General features: G+C 36.4%; 1 long non-coding RNA gene across 1 annotated transcript in view; it reads left to right on the top strand.

The window, feature by feature from the left end:
• LOC138169894 (uncharacterized) overlaps window positions 1-20442 on the top strand; it is a 47409-nt gene that overhangs the window by 6734 nt on the left and 20233 nt on the right. The window lies entirely within an intron of this gene.

Below are 20442 nucleotides of genomic sequence, written 5' to 3'. Positions count from 1 at the left end.
TGTCAGGATGACCTGGGGATCGAATCTGGGCTCCGATATTTAGCACCACACCCAGATATAACTGGTTGTGTAACCTTGAGGAAGTTACTTAACCCCAATTGTTTAAAAAAAAAGAATATTGTGTCTTATAAGAAATGACCAGTAGACAGATTTCAAAAGCCTGGAAAGGCTTACATGAACTGATGCAAAGGAAATTGAGCAGGACCAAGAACATTGTATACAGTAGCAGCAATATTGTGTAATAATCAAATATGATTGACTTAGCTCTCCTCAACATTACATTGATCCAAGTCAATTCTAAAACTCATGATGGAAAAATGCTTTCCACACCCAGAGAAAGAACTGATGGAGACTGAATGCAGAATGAAGCCTAGTATTTTATTTATTTATTTTGCATTTTCCTCCTTTGGTTCTGTTTCTTTCACAAATTACCTAATGTGTAAATATGCTTTACATGACTGAACATCAGGGTAGGAAGGTAAATATAGAGGTAGAGACAAGGTGAATGAAACCTACATCTTTTTGGAAATTAGACAGCATCCTTATGAGTTTGTGAACTTTTTTTCCCCTAGGTCTTATGACTTATGGACATGTTAAATACTATGTGTATGATTTGTTTTTGGATATATTGGTTAATGTCTCCCTCCCTTACCCAAATTATTTAATATTTACATTGTGTGTAAACATATATGATGTTCTTTTCCAGAGATGATTCCATTCACCATTGGTAAATGGAATGTGCACATGCTTATAGACAATACGAAGTCCAGTAGACATGAAAGCTCAGGTTGTAAGAGAACTAAGCAGGCATCACATCCAAATGCAGCCCCAAGGAAAACAGGATTGGCAAATGAAGGCCAGCTTACCAAAGTCAGAGCTGGATGTGTGTTTTTCTGTAGTGGCCATGAAGCTGGCATAGGCTTCACAATCAAAACTGATCTAGTCAACAAATTTGTATGCCTCCCACAAAGAGTGAATGGCAGGCTCATGATAATGTGATTGACACTTGTAAGAAAGTGCTATGCCACTGTCAACAGTGCATATGCCCCCACCATGACAAACCCAGATGAAGTGAAAGAAAAATTTTATGAAGATGTGGAGGCCCTCATTAGAAAAAGCTTGTAATTGCTGTTGACTTAGACACCAGAGCAGGCACAGATTATCAGATATGGCAGGGAGTTCTTAATAGAAATGCAGCCAGAAACAGCAGCAATAATAGTCACTTATTACTGAAGACTTGTATGTCTCATGACTGCCTCATCACCAACAGTCTTCAATTTACCTAAATTAAATAAAACTTCATGGATGCACCCTTTCAGCCAACATCGACATTTAATAGACTATGTCATTGTAAGAAGAAGAGACAGACAGGATGTGAGAGTGATGAAGGTAAAGTATGGCATAAAATGCCGGACTGATCATAGACTTATCCTCCAAGCTAAACATTCACATTCAATAAAAGCAGCAGCCCCAAGGCAAGACAACTTTACCAAAAGACATGATTTCAACAGATTGTGGTATTTCTCCAGGTTGAAATGCATGTATATATACATCTATGTATGTATCCATGTATATATGTAAACTTATATTTGTTTATTTGTCTGAAATCTTTTGAATCTGAGTGAGGACTTTCTATTGAATATGGAGGACAGGGGGACATTTTAAAGTATATCTACCAACCCAGTGTATCAGCAATGCCATATTCACAATGTCTATAGAGATTACAAATATGCTGATATAATTATCCATTACAAAATACGTCATGTTTGCCATATGAGGAAATAAACTAGAAAATTTATTAAGATACCAAAAGACTGAGTCCCAAAACCAGAAAGTGAAAGCCATCAGAGTAGTTATGATATTGGCACAGGTAGATAAAGTAGAAAGCACCCACATTTTCAAGCCTTTAAAACAGAACAGGCTACCTCAGGCAAAGGTCCTCCTCTCCCCACGCACAGCAACCACCCAGCGTCCTGGAAGCGCGCTCCCAGCAGCTCCGGCCCCTGGCAGTCCTCAGCAGGAGTCCTTAGCAGAAAGTCCTTAGCAGTCCTAACTCAAAAAGGGCTTCGCGCTGCCACTGCCTCTGCTGCTGCCCCCGTCACCACCACCGCCAGCCACCGCAGGAACGCTAGCTTGGCTTCTGCTTCCTCTTGCTCCACCCCTTCCTGCTACGTCAGCAAGTCCAACGGGGCATGGAAGATCTTTAAATCCCATAACCCTTACACCCAGATACCACAAAAACTGAAAGGAATAACAAATATAGGAATGTCAGTGAAGAGCACCAGTTATTCAAAGGAGATAGAAAACCAAAAGAAGAAACAACAATAAACCCATGGTCTCAGGTTTCTGTATACAAATATACAGCAAGAAATAATTAGATATGGTGAAGCAAAGAGACAAATGGTATCACTGAGAATTGTTAAGATGGTATTTATGGATAGAATATAATTATAGGAAGGTCTATTCCATTCAAAAGGAGTACAATAGATTAAAGGGGTAATTAATAAGCCACGAGGGGAACTACCATTCTGGATTGGATGACTGCTGAAGTAGAAGTTATGGGAAACATGAGAGAAGGTGATCCCCTGCTCTAATTTACAATACATTACAAAGGAGAATACAGAGACATGCAGTCCAGACAGACACCTTAGATGTTGGGACAGCAGAAATTCCGAGAGTCCATGAAAGCACAGCCCCATGGCATAAATGCCTACTGGAGAATCTGCCTTAAGGAATATTCAAATCTCTCAAGAATTAAGTTCAAAGGATACAAACAGAAGTTTCTCTACTGAGGATTAGAGGAGGATCTCAAGGAATCAAGGGCAAGTATTGGAGAAAGAATATCAGTGTTGTAGTCTTGTAAAAATAGTGCCATCAGCTATAAAGTTTAGAATGAATTGATGATGAATGTTAACAAAAATAACAAGAAGGATGCTTTTGTAAAAAAAATGATTGGCATAAAGAGGAGAGTCAGAGAATCACAGAATATGACCTGTAGGCCATGCCATCCCTACCTCCCCCACTCAATAAACCCCAGTCACTCTCTATCAACTCCAGGATCAAATATAAAGTCACCGATTCAGCCTTCAAAGCCCTTCACAACCTACCCCAGGCTACACACCACCTTTCCAGTCTTATTGCTTACAACCCTTCATGCACTCCATGATCCTCTATTACTGACCTCTCTGTTGCTCCTCAGACAAAACAGTTACTAGCTATCACCCATATCTGGAATTCTTTCCCTCCTAATCTTCGCCTCCTGGTTTATCTGGCTTTCTTCAAGTCCCAACTAAAATCTTACCTTCTTCAGAAGTCATGCCCAATACCTCTGTGTTTATTATCTCTAATGTATCTCGTATATGTCTTTTTTGTACAAACCTATTTCAGGGTGTTGTCTGCTCCAATAGATTGAGATTCTAGTATTCCCAGTGCTTACTGCTCTGAGTAAATGGGAAGATAGTAAGGGATACAGGAGAGGAGGCAGAAGCTTTTTACTTTGGCTCAGTTTTCTGTGCCAAAGAGATTGATCTTTGGGGGGAAAAAGTTTAATAAAGTTGAAAGTCAAGATAAATGTGTAGATGATAAGAGAGCTAATGAGACCAAGCCTGTTCAGATTACATCTAGGTTACTGAAAGAACCAAGAAATATGATTACTGACACTCTGCTAACAATCTTTGAAAACTCATGCAGAAGAATCCTGTTATAGAACGCAAGACAGACCAATGTTCTGTTTCCCAGAAGGTGAAGAGAATGGAATCTGAACACTGTATGTTGATGAGTCCAACTTCAATGGCTAGAAAAAATTCTAGAACAAACTATTAAAGGAATGGTTTATATTTACCTATAAAACTGTTCAGTAATCACTAAGGATCAGCGTAACTTCAAGAACTGATCATACCACTTTCAAATGAGGCTTCAATGCCAGTTTTGATTGGTATGATCAGGGGAATTTCATAGATACTGTATCTTTGTAACATGCCTTTCATTCCATTACATCATTGAGATGTAAAATGTGGATTATAGTATAGTTATATGGCACAGAAATTGAATAATCTAATGGAGTATCTGTCCTTGGCCCTATGCTGCTCAACACATTTATCAATAATATTGATGAAAGCATATAAAATGATGTAGTTATCAGATTTGCAGAATTCATGAAATTGTAAGAGATGACAAAGTCTAGATTTTAAAAAATCCTCAATGGGCTAGATTGATGGGCTACATACAATATGAAATTTACTAGGAATAAATGTAGGATTGTGTTGGACTCAAACCAACTTGGAAGGGTTGATTGTTAATATTCAGGGTTAGCATTTACACCTTGGAAAGAAGCAAACAATATGAATCAGGGCTTGATTTATTGTTTTGTTAATTGTCTCAATTAAAAAAAGTGATGGAGATGTTAATGCATATTAAGCTTAAAAGTATGTATTCCATTGTTGTGAAGACTTATACCAGCACATTCCTGAGTAAATATAGATTTGTACACTTGGATTAAAATAATCAATTCCATCAAAAATATGTACCATGAGGAAATTATGATTAGATAAGATATTGGGGAATCACAAATTTAGATTTGGAAGGAATCTTGGAAGCTACTAAGTCCAACCCAATTTGTATGTATCTGAGGCTAGATTTGAACTCAGGTTTCACTGATTCCGGGTCCAGCACTCTCTCCATTGCAGTATTTCTCAGTTTTATAGCTTTTCAGTCTCATATATTATGCACTAATTTTGAATAAATTTTCCTGTATTTTTTGTTTGTTTAATTTTGGGGTTTATGTATGGAATATTCATTTTCTCTTTATTTTGTTAATATGTGTTTTCAGAGTTAGAGTTTTCTCTCTGAATATTTTCTTAGCTGCATTACAAAAATCTTGGTATGGTGTCTCATTGTGGTAATCCTCTTTAACAGAGTTACTTCTGATTTCTATGATTTGTTTTTTTGATCCATATGTTCTGAATCCCAGAAGTCATTACTAAATTGCCATTTGTGTTGCCTTCACTCTCAGCACCAAATGAAACATGAGAGCATGAATAATGAGTCCATGGACCATGCGAAGATTGCAGCATTATACGTTTATTGCATGCATGCTAAGAAAATCTCAAATAAGCATTTGAGGGTCCAAGTTTATATCCTATAGTTAAAGCACATACTTTCTCATGGGAAACTTCATATAGTTCGTTACATGAAGCACCTAGCTTGCAATCTTTAGGAAGCCATTCCCTTGGGCCACTTTCCTGCTTTCTTATCACATGCATCACTACTTTATCTGATGGCTCAAGTGGCCAGGGTTTCAGGGATGGTCAGAATGTTCCTAGCCTCTCTTTCACTGAGGGAGGATGATGGGAGGGTGGTGAGTCAACATTCTGAGATGATGGGCCCAGGTGGGTGGAAACAGGCTCAAGGGGGTCCTTGGCCTGGATTTGCGCACATGGCAGATCCCTCAGAGCTAACCCTCAACAATGCTCTCTACACATTTGGATCTGTATCTTTTGCTCATGTTTTCTATATTGAATTCCTCCATTTCATTATGGATATTTCATTATTAAGGATATGCTAATGTTTGATATTTTAAACATCTTTAATTATATTTTGTGCTTTAGCCCATGATTACTTTGTTCTTGTAAAGGCATCATGGGATACTTACTTATATTATTTCACATGACTATTCAGAGGATTCTAAAAATCTTTCAAATCTTATTTTTCCAATAGTCCATTCAGCGCCGTGATAATTAGCTTTGGGCTGGAAATGACTTAATAGGCCAGCTAATCCAACCCTCTCACTCTACATATAAGAAATTGAGAGTCAGAGAGGTTAACTTACTTGCTTAAGGTCTCATAATTAATCATTAAGTAAATATACGAACCTAGGAGCTCTGGCTCTAAAATTGACTCTAAACTGACCGCTCTTTTAAATGTACTATTTTCCTGTATGTATGTATGCATGTATGTATGTATATGTGTGTAATATATATAGGCATATGTATATAATATATGTATATACATTTATATATTTAGAACCAAAAAAGTAATATGAAAGTCTCTTACAGATACTGTTACTATCTATGTTTTTTAAAGTTTTCTTAGTATTTTTTTCTATATGAATTTCTATGTCATGCCATTTAATTCCTATTTATTGGGCAAGTTATTTTTGGTTATAAGCCAATATCTTTGCCTTTCAAGATATTTTGTGTTCTCTACTCCTTTCTAGTGATAGCTGCTAACTCTTATGTGTTCTTTACTGCGGTTTCTCAGTAGTGAAATTCTTTTTGGTGACTTGTAGTATTTTTTTTATTGACCCAGAAAGTCCTAATTTTGGCTATGACACTCCGAGGGGTTTTATTTTGGAGTTTCTTTTAGGAGGTGACTTTTATTTCTTTTTTATATCATATTTTTATGTCTTTTTATTCTATTTTAATTCTCCCCTCTATTTAAGAGATCTGGACAATTTTCTTTCATGATTTTTGAAATATAATGTCTGAGATCTTTATTTCTTGGTTATAACTTTCAGATAGTCCAAGGATTCTTAAGTTGTTTTTACTGGATTTATTTTTCAAATCTTTTTTCATACTAAAGCTTTGCATTTTCTCATTTTTTTTTTAGTATTTTGTGTCTTTTTAATAACATTTTTTATTAGTGTCCTTTTCGCCCTTAACATCACTATAATTTTCCTTTTTTTCTTTTTTGCTTTTTGGAGGGGGGAAGGTAAGGCAATTGGGGTTAAGTGATTAGTTCAAGGTCACACGGCTAGTTTTGTGTTAATGTGTTAATTGTGGAGGCTGGAGTTGAACTCAGATCCTCCTGACTTCAGGACTGGTGCTTTATTCACTGGGCCACCTAGCTGCCCCCATCACTATAATTTTCTCCAGGATGTTTCCCTTTCCCTTCTCAGGGAGCCATCCCATATAATACTCTATAGTTTTAAAGACATAAAAAGAAGAGGAAAATATAAGCATAACTGATTAGCATATTGAAAAAGTCTGAAATTATGAGCAATGTGTGATACTTGGGAACCTATGCCCTCTACAAAGGAGTGTTGTGGAAGTGTTTTCTCTTAATTCTTCTTTGAAGCCATGCTTATTCTTTATTATTTTGCAACATTCCATTTTTTTTGGAGGGGGGAAAGCAAGGCAATTGGGGTTAAGTGACTTGCCCAACATCGCACAGCTAGTAAGTATATCAAGTGTCTGAGGCCAGATTGGAACTCAGCTTCTCCTGACTCCAGGGCCAGTGCTCTATTCACAACATTCACTTTTGATATGTATGTGCATGTGATCGTTTATCACATTTACATTGTGGTAGTCATTGTGCTTATTGTTTCCTTGTCTCTGCTTTCTTTACTCGGTATCCCTCCAAGTAGTTTGTTTCATGGTTCTCTGTATTCATCACATTCATAATTTCTTACATAGCAGTAAGATTCCATTACATTAATGTACCATAATTTGTTTAGCCATTCTCCAACTGATGTACATCATTTTGTTTCCAATTCCTTGTTATCACAAAAAGAGATGCTATAAATATTTTCATCTCTTTGGGGTTTTTTGTTTCTTATCAATGTCCTCCTGGGGGTATAAACCTAGTAATCAAATCTCTAGGTCAAAGGGTGTAGACAATTTAGACACTTTATTTGCATAATTCCAAATTCCTTTCTAATGTTGTATTAACAGCTGTACCAACAGTGCACCAATGTGTCTATCTTCTCACAATTTCTGCAACATTGACTATTCCCTTCTTTTTTCATATTTCCCAATTTGCAGGATGTGAAGTGAAAGCTCAAGATTATTTTGATTTGCTTAGTAATAGTGATTTAGAGTATTTTTTCCATATGTTTATTAATAATTACAATTATTCTTTTGAGAAGTGTTTGTTCATATACTTTGACCACTTATCTGTTGGAAAACAGCCTTTGACTTTGTTATTTGGTATCATTTCTTGGCATTATTAATTTGTCTTTGGTCCATTCTAATTTTCAGAAAGACTCATAATGTTTTTTCTTTGTGTCAACTAATTCTCATTTCAACTCTGCCCTCCACTACTCTCATTTCTTTTCTAATTCTTTCCTTTATCACTCTCTTTACATGTATAATACGGTTTTAACTCATTTCATAAAAATCATGTCTTCTAGGAGTTCTAATTGATCTTGTGCCATCTGTGCTTTTCTTTGAGGTTTTGGAATTATTTTCTTCTGGTTTTGTGTTTTGGAAATCCTTGGTCTTATAATTGCTTTTCTTCTTCTAGTGATTTCACCTGGCCAGGCAAGCCTGCTTGCTGACCTGTCTTGGAGCTCTTTCAGGGCTGTCTGTGATCCTGGCTCCACTGGAAAATACCCACTGTGCTGATTTTCTGGGTGGGTACTGAGACCATTGGATCTGGGTGAACCCATTTAGGAAGCTGTGGGTGCTGAATTGATGATATAGACCCTGAGTTGATGATCTGCTCAGGGGATGAATCCAGGATCATTTCAGCACATTTCTCCTCTTCATGCCTGAATTGTATCTCTAGGCACTGAATCTAGGATACTGCTCCTGCATTGGCTTGGGTCGGGGCATGAGTCTGCAAATATTTCTGCATTATTCCCATTATGTTCTACACTCTGAGCTCTCCATTTCTGAATCTGTCAGTCTAGGTCAAGGACTGAGTTTGAGATCTCCTCTGAGCTGACCTAGCTTGCATTTGTGGGCACCCCATATGAGTAATTCTTTATTGTTGGCTTCAGCCCAGAGCTAAATCTTTGATAATCTGGGATGTACCTGTACTCATACTTTGGAATACTAGGCACTGAGTTCATGTTCTTGGCCCACCTTTGTTCCACAATTCCCACTCTGGTCCTTTATTTGTAAGTTGAATTTGTTATCTTGAATTGGAAGGGGATAACTTCTTTCAATTCTTATTCTCATACCTAGTCTATCTTTTTTCTTACATTGTTGATGGTATAGTTGTGGGAGTTGATTGCATCTCCTGAGTACCTTCTATTAGATCCTGGAAGTAATAGGGAGTCCCTGGAGTTTATTGAGGAAAGAAGATGACATGGTCATGCCTGAGCTTTAGGATTATCAGTTTAGAGAATCACCTTCTCCATATACCTACCAATAAAGATGGATTTCCCCAGGTTCAGACAGCCATTTCCTAGACTGGGATGCAATCCGGGGAATCATAACCCTTGGTCATATGAGAGGATCTCTTGAGGTGCCCACTTCTCTTGAATGAAATACATTATTCTCCCATACCTCTGTGGTCACATGATCCTCATCATTCTCTCTCTTTAAAGGACTCAACTCTGGATTCCCCAGTGTCTCCCCCACGCTGCTCACTCTCATGCCCTTAGACAAAACAATGTATTATAGAAACCACTTTTCCCTTTCTTCTGGAAACTGGGTCGGGCAGAAGTGCATATTTAATTATCCTTTGTCTCTTTTGTCTCATCTACTGGAAGGGACAAAAAAAAAACATTATGCAATCAATACTTTTTATTATTTCTGGTTTCAAATGTATAGCAGGAACTGAGTGTCTCCTCATTATTAAATTCCTCAGACTCAAGGAGACCTCTTTTCAATTACTGTTTTGAGTGACTCTTATTTACCTTTTCTTTTTCCAAGCAACTCCACTCTATTTTATACCAAATTCCTTCATATCAAAACAAAAATAACAACAAAATTTGACTCATTCATGAGTGAGATGAGTTTTAGTTCACAGAGTAATTAAGCTCCTTACATGTTTAGCCCCTTAGGACATTTTTGTCTCCAGATGTTTGCATTCTCTCTTTTTCTCTTGACCAACATAAAAGTTTAATTTTATTATTATTTTAGCAGGAATCATTCCTATTTCTAGAAGTATGAGACCCCAGATTTCATTGTTTAGGCTTATTAATCTCCCCCAGTATTTCTTGTTCTTCTATAGTCCCATATCTAGTTTCTTCTGAAGGCACGACAAATTCTTCTCTTTTTTTGATATTACTTTTTTATGATTAGGTGCAACTTTTCAGTATGTTATTTTGAAGGGCAAAAGGAATGCAATTTGACTTCCATTGCTTTTGGTATACTGAATTCCAGTGCTTTAATTTCTTGTATATGAGAAATAGTCCTTGACATAGAACCCAATTTTCTTTGATAGCCGAAGGTCTTTTTTTTTTTGTTATTATTGCTTTCAATATTTATTAACATATACATTACAAAAATTAAGCCACTACATTTCTTGGTGATTTAAATTTAGGTTTTTATCTCAATGGAAGGTGGCCTGAATATTACTGTATTTTGAGTTGGAAGATGCCTTAGATGTTATATAGTTTTATTCCCTCATTTTATAGTTGAGGAAAATGAAATCTGGAGAGATGAAAGGATTTATACCAGGTGATAAATGGAAGAGTCGGGATTTAAACCAAATTCACTTATTCCAAATTTCACACACCTCCTATCACTATCTATCTTGTTAATCTGAGAAATCCATTAATTTGTTCTTTGCACTCCGTTTCTAATACTAGCATGGTACATCATTCCATAATAGATTTTTATTAAAATGTTATTCTTTGTTCTAACAGTTAGTACATGGTTACAATTACAAACTAAATTTCGTTTAATAGAAGATCAAATAAACATTTTCATAATTTTTAATTTCATTTTTTTTCAAAAGTAAGTACCAGTGGAGCCTTCCCCCTCCCTCCCTGCCCAATATAATTTTCTGTGAAATGTTTGTTCTTTTTCATGTGGATTCATTTTAGGTGATATTCCCTCCCTGCCCTACTCGAACTAACTTTAAAAATATACCATGCACTCTCACCACTGAATTTTAGTGAGTCCATATCATGATTTTTCAGTTGTATCCCTCCCTATTTCAGGCCAAACAATAGGAAAGCAGCATTTTATTAATGAGTCCTATGACCTTTAAAAATGCATTTAAAAAAAAACAATAGAATAAAAAACATGGAAGTGTTGCTTCCTTTTCCTAATGTTAGACATGAGGAGAAAACCAAGGCTGCTGCGGCATCTCAGAATTGTACCCTGTGGTACAGTATTCCAGCATATGAATTACTCACATGCCAATAGTGAGAATCAGATGTACTTTTATCTATTATTGGAGGCTTTTAATAGTTATTTTTCCTTTCCATCTCACATGATGAAAGAAAACTTGTAATTTGAATAGTGGAATAGAAATGAAGAAAGACAAATTCACCATCCTGTGTTTTTTTCCCCACATCCCAGATTCCTTTCTTGTATAATCACTGATCTAAAAGCTTACAAAACTGACTGAAATCCAATAACCAAGAAGAATGTATAATTCATGTTCCCATGTAACTGTCTCAGAGTCGAAGTTAAGAGCGGGCCAGGTTTTGCCTTACCTGGTTTTGCTCTTTGCTAGTGCTGGATCCAATGTTCTATGCTCCTTTAAGGGGAGGAGAACATTGAGTTAGTTTCCTTTGTGAAGATTTAGTTTTTGCATTTCTCATAAGGAACTTCATTGAATTAAAATGTGCCACAGGATAATGGAGAGCTTAGGCTTCAAAAGTGCCTCCTTTATTTCATTAGGCCTAATTCAGGAAATCAAAGAAGACTGTAAGACAAAAAGTCTCATTATCAGAATGTTCTTCTTGATTTTCAGCATACCAGGGGAAGAACGCTTGATCCATCAACTTCAAAAGCTCAAGTCTGTTGGGTTTAGTTGATTGGCCATAAGACTCTATTCCTATTTTTTCCCCTCCTTACAAATGGAAGGGTTTAACTTAATTTTTTTTTTTCTCTCCCTGGGTTGTACAAATGCTGTCCTCTTTTGTGCTTTGAATCTGTTTTTGCATCTGCGTTTTATGAAAATCTCATATTTTGGGTTCAGCAGATGGACTCATTTGAATTAGGATTGCTGACAGAGTCTTTTTACATTCTGCTATTCACCAGCCTGAAGCAGTAGATTTGCTCCAAGAGCCTCCAGGGCAATGAATGAGAGCTCTGGACCTATTGCAATCAGGTCCCATCCAATACCATCTCAGGTCACATTGGCTGTCCCCTCCTACAGAAAGGCATGATTTTTTCCATGCAATCTCATGTAAACAAACTCATTGACAGGGTGACCTAAATTCCTCAGCTGTGCAACACATAGCCTATGAAATTTGCTTTTAATTTTTAAGTGAAAAAGCGTTTGACTGACACTCAACATCCCAACCTACTGTCAGGCAAAAAAGGGTTTTCAAGACACTGGCTTCATGCAATGAACCTCGTTTGGTACAAATGGTCTCTAGGAATTCTTACCTAAAATGGAAAACAGCCTTTAGGAAAAATAGTACTTTTAGATATTATTATTTTATCTGTTTGTAGGATCTCCAATTAAGTATTCAGAGAAGAGGGTCTAGATGATAATCTTTCACTGGGGGAAAAAACCAGAACATCTCTACTATGTCTTTTTTTTTACTTGGAGGGATATCATTCTCTGGAATCCAATCCCCTCATTTTACAGTTGTAGCTAGGTGGTTCACTGGAGTCAGTTTGAATCTTCCCTTAGAGCTGTGGGACTCTAGTCACTTAATTAAGTCACGTAATCTTTTCCAATTCCAGTTTCCTTATTTATAAAATGGAGATAATAACAGCATTGACCTTACAGGATTAGAAACATATATAACACACTCTCCCCACCTTAAAGTGCTCTATTATTGTTTCAGTCATATGTGAGTCTTTGTAATATTAGAGGTTTTCTTGGTAAAGATGCTGGAGTGGTTTACCATTTCCTTCTCCAACCCATTTTGCAGGTGAGGAAACTGAGGCAAATAAGTTTTAGTGCCTTGCCAAGGGTCATGTAACTATTAAATGTATGAGGCAGACTATTATTAAATGGCACTTATCATGATGGATAAAGAATCCGAAGGTCAGAGAAGTTAAGTCAAGGGTCACTTTAGCTCCTTCAATAACTCAACATATATTTATCAAATGCTTTCTGTGGGATCCATCTCCATGTATCTCCTCCAGATGCTTGCCCCTGTAATTGTTTCCTTTCTAATCTTTGATTTTCTTTGTTGTCTACTTCTCTGTTATATATTCTTAAATATATCCAGATTCCATCTTAAAAACAAAAATGGCCTTCATATTCTTCTTGTATTTTCCCAGTTGCCAATGGAGTGAATTGAGGTTGTGTGCTTGCTTCTTTGCTTTTTAACATGATGTTTTCAGTAATGTTGTCAGATGCCTTCAATGACTATGAACACTACATCAAGGTCAGCTACTACACTTACGGTAAACTATTTAACTTGAAAAGGCTACAAGCCAAGATTAAGGTAGAGGGAGAGTTGGTGCATATGTACTCAATGCAGACTCTGAAATATGGGTTGATTCTCCTCTGCTTGTGCTAATTTTGGCCTAACAATTAAAACTAAGAAAACACAGGTTCTCTAGAAGCCAATCATCACCACACCATCCATATATGGAAATATCAGTTACAGCAAATGGAAAAAATTTAATACTGTGGATAAGTTCACTTATCTTAGCAGTATATTTTCTAGGGAGGTACACATAGATAATGTGGTTAACACACACATAACCAGAGCTAGTTTAGTGTTTTGGATGCTTTAAAAGAAAGTATGGGAGAGAAGAGGTATTAGACTGCCTACCAAACTGAAGGTCTACAGCACAATGTTGCACAATGACCTCAATGGTGTATATCTGTGTATGTTTGTGAAAGCTGGATAGTATACCAGTGCCATGCCAGGAAACGGATTTGCTTCTATTTGAATTGTCCTAGGAAGATTCTGAAGATATCCTGGCAGGATAAAGGTACCAGAGACTGAAGTTCTTTCTCAAGCTAAACTTCCAGACATTCAAACTCTACTGCAGAGATGCAACTTGGATGGACTGGCAATGTTGTTTGAACAAACATACGCTTGCCTAAAAAAAACCATTTTATAGAGAACTCATATAAGGAAGGTGCTCACATTGAGGTCAGAAGCAATGATAGAAGGACACTCAAGAACTTTGGAATTGATTGTGTGACATGGGAGATGCTGGCAAAGGACTACCCAGCATGGTGTGCCTGCATCACAGAAGACACTGTGCTCTATGAGCGAAGAAGAATGGCAACAGCTCAAAAGAAATATGAGATGTGTAAATTTAGAGACATCTTCACCCCAAATGTTTACATGGACTATGTGTGCTTGACCTGTGGAAGAGCATTCTGAGCTTATACTGGTCTGATCAACCAGTCTGATGCACTGTATTTTAATTCTAACACAGTGATGTCATTTTTGATGCTCTTTGAGAATGAAGGATGACAATGATCCAACTCTCTTCCCTTTCACAGCCAAACTCCTGGGGGGGGGGAACATTTGTTTGTGTTGCCTCTTCTCTATTTCCTCTCCTCTTACTCTTTTTTTTTAACCTCTTGCAATCTGGATTCTGCCCTCATCATGCAACTGAAACTGATCTCTCAAAGTCACTAATGCTCTCTTATTTGCTAAATTTAATCGTTTTTGCGTTTACTTCCTAGATGGTTTCTCCTCTATGAGGTTTTTAATTTTTTTGTCATAGTGCATTCTCCTGATTTATCTTCTACCTGTCTTGCTGCTGTTTCTTAGTATTTTTTTTGAATCATCACCCCTCTCCTACTCACCAAGTAGTCTAAATGAATCTTTCACTCACACCAAGCACATTTAAGTCTCTGTGGGGATTAAAATTGTCCAACCTGTAATAAAATAGCCTGAGGCAGATCTCTGAGTCAATGGCACCTTATTAAAGGATCCATGGTTCCCTCTAATGAAAGGTACCTCAGATCTTCCTCACAATCTGAGATGTGTCCTTCTTTTAGGGCCTTATTTTTATAAGGCTTGATACCAAATTTGATACCGCGACATTCTAAAGAAGCTATACAATGTAGAGAATCCCATTGGTTGCTAGATCTTGCTTTGCAGGGCAAAAAATGGTGCCTCAATCATCTAGAAATGGTATGTCAATTGTGAGGTCTCTGTTTTGCTGAAGTATGGAGCATCTTCACTGACTAAGTGGTCATAAGATGGTCACTTGCTCATGATGGACAAGAAAGAATGGTTCAGAGGTACAAAATAAGTTGAGGAACTTTCCGTGTAATTGAGTTACCTTCTCAATACTGGACTTGGTCACCATAACAAGGAGAAACAAGGGTTAAGGGCCTCTAGTTAGTTCTCTACGCATAAGCAAGTGAACTTGCAATGTGCAGCTCATAGCTCTGGGACCCAATATATGAAACTTATAATCCCTATTCAGACAGAATCATAGCAAACTGATTAATACTGATTGGAATAGAGTAGGGGTCCAAGTGAATTTTTTTCACATCCTCCCCTCCTTCGATCCACAGAAAGACCCCAATCTTTCTTTGTAGTGTGACAATCTAAATGCATGGAGAGCAGTCCACCATGGGCAACACAAGATCAGTAACATACTGATTATGTTACATTTGATTAAACATTAGCTCATAATATACTAAATGTAACATTAAATGTCTGAGCTGACTCATTAACCAAGAACCTTGAGGGACAGGTACTTCTTAGTAAAGTATGCCCAACAAGATATGTAAATCAAGAGACCATAGGGCATTTGTTCAAGGGCAGCTGTGCAAACATTGTTTGCCCTACACATAGGTTCTGGAAATCTTTTGAATTTATAAAAACAATTCAAGCAATTTTTTTGGCAAACAGATGCTTTATTATGGTAATGAGAAGAGACATCCCTGTAAACAACACAAATAATCCTAAAAAGCTGTAACATGGGGAGTGGAGGGAAATAAAGAATATATTGAGTTCCCTGAACAAAAGAATTATCAGTCATTGCTGTTGGTGGTGGAGCAAAAGTCAAAGTAGGAGCCTGAAAAGGAAGATTCAAAATTCAAGTCACTGCAGGTTCAGGAACAGGGAGATTTGGAGTTATTCGTGGAGAGGATGATAATGATGAAAATACCATTCTTACTGGAGAGGGTGTTAATGGTAGAAGATTAGAGTCAAGGCCTCTCATTAAAATTTCATGACTCTCTGCAGAAGATACAACCTTCTGGATTCCAAGGTGCATACCCTTAAAGTGGCACTTTTTAAGGTGACATACAGCACACCTAAGGTGAGTAGCAAGAGTTATAAGACAGGGCGGCTAGGTGGAACAGTGAGTAAAGTGCTGGCCCCGGAGTCAGGAGGTCCTGAGTTCAGTTCCAGCCTCAGACACAACACCCACCCACACACCCACACACCCACACACACACACAAAACAAAAAACTAGCCGTGTAATCTTGGGCAAGTTACTTAACCCCAATTGCCCTCCAAAAGGCAAAAAAAAAAAAAAAAGAGTTATAAGACAATTATGATTGAGGTGTTGGGTGGGACTATATGGCTTCCTTGAAGCAGTCTTTAAAAAGTTTCCACAACTATCACAACACAGAGTCCCATAGTGATAGCTTATAGCACAAAGAAAAATCCACAGTTGTAGAACAACTCTCCTCGCGCCATCTCATACAGTCGTCCAGTCTCTGAAACATCCTTTGATGCAGTCCTGTGGCCCTCTGGAGCTCTGCTCTCAGGAATACTGGAAGCAATGGGATTTTAGAGCAGCTTCTAGTGGATTTGCTTCTCCAGTTCAGGTCACTTGCAGAGACCCCCTTCTCTGTTAAAAATCTCTGACAAAGTATATCTAATTCTAGTTTGCTGTGACAATGATTAAGTCAGGCAGTGAGAGCCAGCTCAAACCTTGATAGCACTAATATGAACATCACTAGACCAGAGAATCTACATGTTCAGGATAACAAATTAAAATAACAACTGAAAAATTTAAAAAAAATATATTCTGAACCAAAATTTTATATTTGGTATATATAATTACCCAATCTTGTTACAAGTCTTTATTAAAACCAACTGAAAATTTTTCACTCTAGCTGTTAGCTATTTTCTTTTAGCTTCTCATCTCTCCCCTTATTTCCTCCCTTAGGAGGGTGATATTCTGCTAGGGAACTATTAAGGAAACACTTTTTATAGGATGATGACACAATTGAATTCATTTAAAAGTTGCCAGAATAATTGCAGTTGTCAGAAAATGTTCTGGGATGGGATGTGTAAATAAAATGAGTAGTCAATTTTAAGAGGGTATAAATCAAATAAGTTATTTATAAATTTAAAAAAATTCACTTTTCAAGGAATGTTCAATATCCAGATGGTAATAATAAACCTAAATAAAATTGACTTTTCTCATTTAGGGAATATGATATTTTAATATCCTTTTCTTCTCATCAAAACTGAAGATATTTGTTTTAGGCTTAGTAATTAATAGAACAACTGTTTGGTCTCATAAACTGTTCCACCAATACTCAATTATCCTCACATTAAATTTTGGGAAGGACTAAAAGTTTAGGCTAAATAAACTCAAATCTTATACCTGCATTTTATTATAATAGCTCAGATATACTCCAATATTAACCTATGAAATAAAGATTAAACATTGTATTTTTTCTGATAATCTGTTATGATTATAGAAATTTGCCATAGAAAGAAAATAGTTATATTTTACAGTAAGGGAAAAATGTTTCCCTAATTTCATGTCAATTCCAGGCTGGAGTCATATAGATAGCCGATTTTATTGAACCAGACTTAAAAGGTGGGATATTTTCAATTTAAGAGGAAATGCATTCTAGGTAAATTGAGTCAGATGAAGCCTACATCAGAGTCATTATCCCAGTCTTCCCCATGAGAACTTCACTTACAATTCATGGATATCAACCCCATAGAGTTACTGGCATAATAGGATTCCTTGATGATCATTCCTGGAATCGGACTCAGAATAATATTAGTTGCAGTCCCATGAGGTCAAACAGCAAATTCCAAAAATCATAGCTTCATAGCTTTAGGTAAATTCATTATTAAGAATTACATAGTCTTAAAGAAGTTGAAAAATGTTTAAGGTCTACAATTTTCTATTTCTAGAACAAGTTAGCTTCTTAGGTCAGCTTTGAAAGGACTTCTTCCTTCTAGATCTGGTTCATAACACAAACTCAATATGAAATAGAACTTTGAGAAAAACCCATATATCAACTGAAACTGGAATTTCAATTGTTGCATCATGAGGACCTCAATTGAAAAATGAGTCTTTGTCTCTCATTATTAGATAGATGCTTCAAACAATTTTTATAACTAAAATTCTCAACCAAATTTTGAAAATTGTATCACATTTTTCACAGTGATATATCCCACTAATCATATTATCACAATGAAAGAATATTACAAGGTGATTTCGTATAAACTAAATAACCCACCAGTTGTAAAGCTTCATGTACTCTATTATTTGTGACTCAAATGACAATTCAATATAATCCCTCAGTATACTAGCATGTTTAACTTAATCAAACATCACCAATAAGGTTCTTCTTTTTTATACTTGCCCTTATCAATGGAATTTGCTATGTGAGGAAGAAGTCAGGGAAACAGCAGCATTAGTTCTTTTTTATTTCAGATATGAGTCGTAGGGAGCCAATTGTACAACAGAATGTCATAACCAGGCTCATAATTAACGAGGTGGGAAAATGTCTTATTTATCAGGATGGGGATAGATCAAGAGAGGCCTACCTTCACCTTTGCAAGGCTGTTCTCTAAAGTTTCTCAGGGATAGACATTCACTTGTTGCAGTCTTCAAGCTGTAGGGGCACATGATATTTCCCTTGAATGATGAACCAGGCCATTCTATCAGTGTCCTCATGCCTTAATATATATTTGACAATGATTTGAATTAGTAAGATTCTTTTATTTGTAGTATAACAATTTCTTGATTTAAAGTTTCTATTTTGTTAAAACAGTTTTTGACTTCATATAGTTAACAGGAAATTTCACTAATGGAATACTACTATCCAATGGAAATTGTATCTGTCTGAAGGGCTCAGGGTGTATCTTTTTCCCTATCTGCTTTCAAATAACTCAGAAATTAAGTCCATGTACTTAAAAAAAATATCTAACCTATTGAAATGTATCCTGTAGTAGAGATTCCAAAGTACTGTGGCTTGTTTTATGATCTTACAAGCTTCCAGCGGATAAAAATTTCATTTATACTGTGTTTCCGTATTTCATCTTATAAAATGTTTATTTATAAAGAAATCCAGATTTTAATTTAGAAATGAAAGAAATTTGATTATTACTTTTTCACAAATGTGATTTCATCATTTTTTTTCCAAAAAAATATCTTAGTTTTCCGTTAACCTTGGTATCTGTCTTTCATTTCAGCAATCTCCAACATGGCCAGTGTTGGAAACAGAAAAAAGAGATTTGTCTTCTTGTAAGCCTTTTTTTGGAAAAGTTCATTTTTTTTTGCAGCCTGTTTCTTTTGGTTGATCTTGCAAAAAAAAAGGCATAGGTACACTTGTTAGCTATGGGTTAGCACAAAGTACAAATAGTATAACACCACAAAATATTTTTTAAAGATTTTCCTAATTTTATAAGTTCCCTTTCTATCTAAAATATGGAACCTACTATTCCTCAACTTAGTTTCATCATTGACAAAATGGACACATACAGAATATATAACATTTACCGTATAACAAGACAAAATATTAAATTAGGCCTGAACTTCTAAGTTTTTCTCTAAGAGATTTTGAAGTTAAGATCATATCTGTCTCCTCTATTAAGTGTAGAACTCATGACCATCTTGTGACTGGGGTCCTGATGTCAGCCTAAGATAATTCTTTGTTTGCTAATTATGTTAATGCTCCTAGAATCTTGCCCCTAAAAAAATGTAATTTAGTAACAATACAAAATTGCTTTAGTCTAATTTGTCAATTGGGTTCACCCATTTAAAATGTACTTTGTGTTTAGAACAAATCCCTGATAGAAAAGTTAGTTAAAGTTCCATTCCTTCAGAATTTTGCCCAAGTGTAATCACATAAAGAAAAAGTGAGATTGATGAAGGATTTGGCAATATCAATAGTTCATTTGTTCTAAACTGATTGGGGAGATTATCCAGTAAAATTCCCAACTTTCTAAGTAATAAAAAATTCCATCCTTTAGCCAAAACATCCCCCCCAAACCCTTTATTCTCAAACTAAACTTTTTACAGTTTAATAGCTCTTTCTTTATCATCCCCAGTATGGAGTGCACCCTTGTCCCAGTGGGGATCTTATAGGATGCCTTTATTGTCTTCTGTCTGACGATATCTCTCCTGTGGCATCCCCAACTAGGAGTGAATGGCACTCCTTGAGAAACTTCTGAGAGAAATGGACTAGATTCCTGATGTACTGCCTTTCGGCTTATGCCATCTGAGAAGCACCCCAATGAAGATGCTAGAGATGCCCCCTACCTTTGATTATGGATCATGGGAGTCAATCTTCTATCTGCCTGATTTCTGCCAATATGGAAATTCTTTTCCTACAGCTAACATTGTAATATTAAGGAATTTGTTTTGACAAATTCTCTAATACTTACAATTCTTAATCTCTGGGCTTAACTGCTAGGATTCTAAAATAGGTCAACTAGGGTCTAAAGGT

The sequence above is a fragment of the Petaurus breviceps genome, unplaced genomic scaffold (genome assembly GCF_028583685.1).
Source record: "Petaurus breviceps papuanus isolate PSGF00001 unplaced genomic scaffold, PetGlider_PUasm1.0 126, whole genome shotgun sequence".
Lineage (NCBI taxonomy): Eukaryota > Metazoa > Chordata > Mammalia > Diprotodontia > Petauridae > Petaurus > Petaurus breviceps.
This window is presented reverse-complemented; position numbering and strand designations above follow the sequence as displayed.